This window comes from Lepisma saccharinum, chromosome 1, assembly GCF_977018435.1.
Source record: "Lepisma saccharinum chromosome 1, izLepSacc3.1, whole genome shotgun sequence".
Lineage (NCBI taxonomy): Eukaryota > Metazoa > Arthropoda > Insecta > Zygentoma > Lepismatidae > Lepisma > Lepisma saccharinum.
In genome coordinates, this window is record NC_139229.1 from 123,307,313 (window position 1) to 123,311,715 (window position 4,403).

Sequence of the window (4,403 nt, forward strand, 5' to 3'; positions counted from 1 at the left end):
GATTTATGACTGGCGATTTTATGGGTTGAGTGAAAAAGTGCCATTTTTGGGACATATCTCCGTAGTGGGCAACACTAGCAGATCGAAATTTTGTCACCAGACGCACGCAACGAATGTAGCTACATTAATTAGGCACATATTTACGTGAAAAATCTTAAATCCTGATTTTGTGCCGAAATTTGACTCTTGAGAGAATCCTAAGCTGCCCCTGGCTACCCTGAATTCTCTTCGCTCACGCTTCACCACTGCAGTGCCTAGTTGATTCAGCATGGCGTATTTATTGGAGCAGCGCGCGTTCATTGTTGAGTATTTTACTACTCATTGTTACACTGATGTGCAACAAGTTTTCCTGGAAAAATACCCTGCTTCTGCTGTACCTCACAAAGCAACTGTTTAACGACTAGTGCGTAGATTTCGGGAAAGCGGAAGTGTACGTGACAAAATACGAAGTGGTCGCCCACCGGTTTTAACCCCTGCGGCAGTGGGGGATGTGCGTACATGTCTGGAAGAATTTACAACCAAAAGCTTGTATAAACTTGCGTCCCAAGCAGACTTGTCCATTTCCAGTGCTTATAGGGCTGTGAAGGAAACTACCCTAAAAACTACCCTAAAACCATATCTTGTTGGCGCTGTCCAAGAACTGCAGAACCTTGATAAGGATAAACGCTTGAAGTATTGTAGGTGGTTTCGATCTCTCATAATTCTTTATTTCACTGATGAAGCTTGGTTTCGTTTGAATGGTTATGCTAACAGCAGTGGTGGCGAGGGGGCAGTTGCTCCCAGTTTTCGCCACCTTTGCTCCAGCACTATGCTAAATCTTATCTACGAAGGGAAATTTACTATCTTTGACCCCGCCCCCCCCCCCCCCCAGTTTTGGCACCTTGACCACCCGGTTTTGGGACCCAATCGCCAGCACTGGCTAACAGCCAAAACAAGAGAACGTGGTCCGCTGAAAATCCTCATGCGAAAAAACTGAGTTTGTTGTACTGTGACACATGAGTATTGCTTGGCAGTCTGGAAGAAATAGTGCCAGAAAGACGTGAAAACTAATTCCATCTTGAGTATCCTTTTGTCCTGCTACTCAGATTCTACTAGCCTTTTACCTCAATGTTTGCCCCCCCCCCCCCCCCGTGCGCACGCATATGATTTTAGTACCTTCAGCTTTTTTGATATGTTCTAAATAAATGCAATTAAATACTCCATATGCAAAGGTTAAGTTTGATTGAACGTTTTCAGTACAGCAAAATTGTCAAATACTAAAATCGTTAAGATAGGTTTAAAAAATATCAGATTTCGTGCTAAAAATTTTAACATACAAGTATTTGGTTCTTATATGTAGGGTTCGGCACGAAAACCGTAATATGATACGTTTATCTGTACTTGAACTGAATACATGCTTAACTGCAGATTAGATTATTCAAATTTATATCTAAGTATTAATCCATCAGTTTCATTTTTAACATCTCTTGTTCTTTCCAATAATCTACATAATCTATTCTATCAGTCGTTTAGTCTCACGTACACAGTCACACGTACAACGCTACAAGCCTTTACCCTTTCTAAATGCATACAAATGTCAACCTCTTTCCTACGAAGTAAAGCCTGGTCTGCATCTTGCAGAATAACGAATTGTTTTAGATTTTAATTTCATGAATTTCATCTCATCACCATCCATCTCAATCTTCGAAATTACCTAAAAGTGGTAAAACAAGTTAAATGAAGCTAACCGATCAACTTCGAATCCAGGTCTTAGCATGGGTGTTAATAGTGTGTTCCTTCATCAATTTTATCATACCACTCATTCTCATCTTCAACAGAAGCCAAAAGTGGCAGAAAAAATAAAAATCAAACGTACACATTAATTTTGGAGCTTTTGTTAAAAAGTATTGTTAACATTGCACTCGTGCACTAGCTACTGATTGAATTTTCTAATTATTATTTTAAGTGAATTTGCAAGTGACAGAGCCAGGGAACCATCTACTTCTGCCTACCCATCCGGAAAGAAAAATGCTTAGTCCAGGTATGCATTTCTATGGTATTTAGGTATTTAATTATTGATACTGCCCTCTCTCCCAGAAATTACCCTCCCCACTCTGCTTCATTCATTTCTTTGCCTGGTGCAGTAGTTGCTTGGCTTTATCTATATAGGTTATAATTGGGATGATAAATTGATGAAATAGGTTACAGAAATATTGAAACCAGCCCTCGAATTCCTTATAACTATTCTCTACTAAATTCTAAGAAATACAACAAAATATAAATATCTTATTTATTTGACAAATATATGCATATCCAGATATATATTTTTTTAGATCACCGATTTTTGAGGACCTCAAAGAGGAAGATTACGAGAGTGCACAATATAGATTAATGCTCTAGATGGTTCCTGGAGCAGGAGCGGTGTTGATGTGGGTGCTACCGAAGAGGTGGCCTGGAAGGGGAGCAGTGTGGACAGCGCCTCTGGTGGCAGCTACGTATCTGAAAAAAAAAATCTGTTAGTATGGTTATACCACAAACTTTGCCAAATGAAGAGCTCACGTTTGACTGAGGGTAATATTCAGAATCCATATGCTTTAATAAAAAGCCTCACGATATATTTCTGCTTAACTACAATTTATGCAATATACGATACATGAATTTATACTTTTGACAACTGCCATTGTATTAACCAGTCTAGATGCTTTTCAATTATTCATTTAGAGAATACATTGTTTTATCGCATAACAAGGATTTTTATCAAACTGAAATTTGCAAAAAGAACCATATATTTGGAAATAAAGGATATATGCATTCCACAGAAAAAATATGATTTAATGGGTGATCGGTAAATTAGTGCTAAAGTCAGTAAACAATCACTTAAAGGAGTTTTGGGATTAACTGAATATAGATGTAAATGTAAAAACTTACGGGGCACCAGCGACAGGAGCGGCGATGGGGGCAGCAACTCCATATCCATAGGCAGCGTATGGGGCAACTCCATAGGCACCATAATGGGTGTTCAACAGGATCTGGGCAGAAGCTGCGGCCAAGATGGCGAAGAGAACAATGGCGAACTGAAAAGGAAATAATTGCAATATTAAGTACACAAGTAAAATATTGAATTTTCATGAATATTCTTATTATAATGAAGATTGGGTTGAAATTTTATGGAAAATTGTAAATGTGATTGAATTTTACTCAACATAATATGCACTGTGCTGAAATCTGAAGCAATGTCAGTGAATGTTCGTTAGATCGTGATCATATTTATGTGGGAGGAAGAATTTTTTTTTTTTTATGGTAATTCATTTCACATTCATAAGTAAACAGATTTCTAGGATGGACCAACTTATGTTACTGTAATCAATATCCTAAATTAATGTTTAATATTACGAATGATCATACATTACTGATCGTCGTGAAAAGTTCCACATCACGCAGAAGAGATCAAAATAAAAATATGCAAATTTGAATTGTCCACCAAAGACCTGACTTTGTGTTAGACAATATAATATCTTGCAGAATATGGGGTTTACTTTTCTTTTACAGGTTACACTTTTGCCAAAGGTAACTAGGATTGCAATAGACAATATTTTGACTAAGCCCATAACTTGCAAACTTATGGTTAGTTTATTTCTGCAAATCCAATCTCAATCTCTTAACGTTCATTAATATTCATGATAATGTAATATTTGGACGATTATATTACAGCATTGCATGGTTACTCTGAAGCAAAGTGTTTGAAATGTATAAACAGCAATCCTCAGGCAAAAGTTTCTATTGTGTTCCTTCTACATGTCCAAGGGGAGAACATCTCACTTGAACTTTCCTTACCTTCATGGTGGTGTTTGAGAGGCTTCTGCGTTCTTGTTATGAACTGAAGTAGATTGTAAGCTCGTGGCACTGTTATATATAGTGAGAAATATTAATGTAGAAAGCAAACGGCCTTCGGAGGACACAGAATTGGAGGTGTGCAGACTGCAATTTGTGGTGACTGTGCGGTTGTGTGTACACGCCCGAATAGGAAGTTTGAACGTCTGATAGAAGGAAGTGTTGGGTGTGGTCATCGATAATCCATTCAAGTATCTCCTCCCCTCCCCCTCAGAAGGCACGCGTTGTTAATTTCATTTGTGGCACCCTGGCACATCTAACTATGTAAATGAAGCGGATCCGAGTAGTGATTTTTTTTTAATGTGCCTTGGAAAGAATTTGGAGAGTTAAAATAGGGGTAGATTCGGTTGCTGAGCGGTGAGTGGCCGATTCAAGCTCGTCATTGATTGCATCTTATGCATCTTAGCATACAATGAATGTTAATTGGTCATTGGGAGTGCTGTGAAGTGCAGCCAAAAGAAAATTTATTCAGTTCAAGACTAGAAAAGTGATGTTCTGAGTGAATGATTTGTTTTATTTTACTTCGCTTTCTG

General features: G+C 38.1%; 1 long non-coding RNA gene across 1 annotated transcript; it reads right to left on the minus strand.

Moving 5' to 3' along the window:
• Positions 1-2,316: 2,316 nt before the first annotated feature.
• On the minus strand, positions 2,317-3,906 carry LOC145987782 (uncharacterized). Its single transcript, XR_014441690.1, has 3 exons — positions 3,814-3,906; positions 2,908-3,053; positions 2,317-2,478 (listed from the first exon to the last, which is right to left on the minus strand). It is a non-coding gene; the product is annotated as an uncharacterized LOC145987782 (long non-coding RNA).
• Positions 3,907-4,403: the final 497 nt, after the last annotated feature.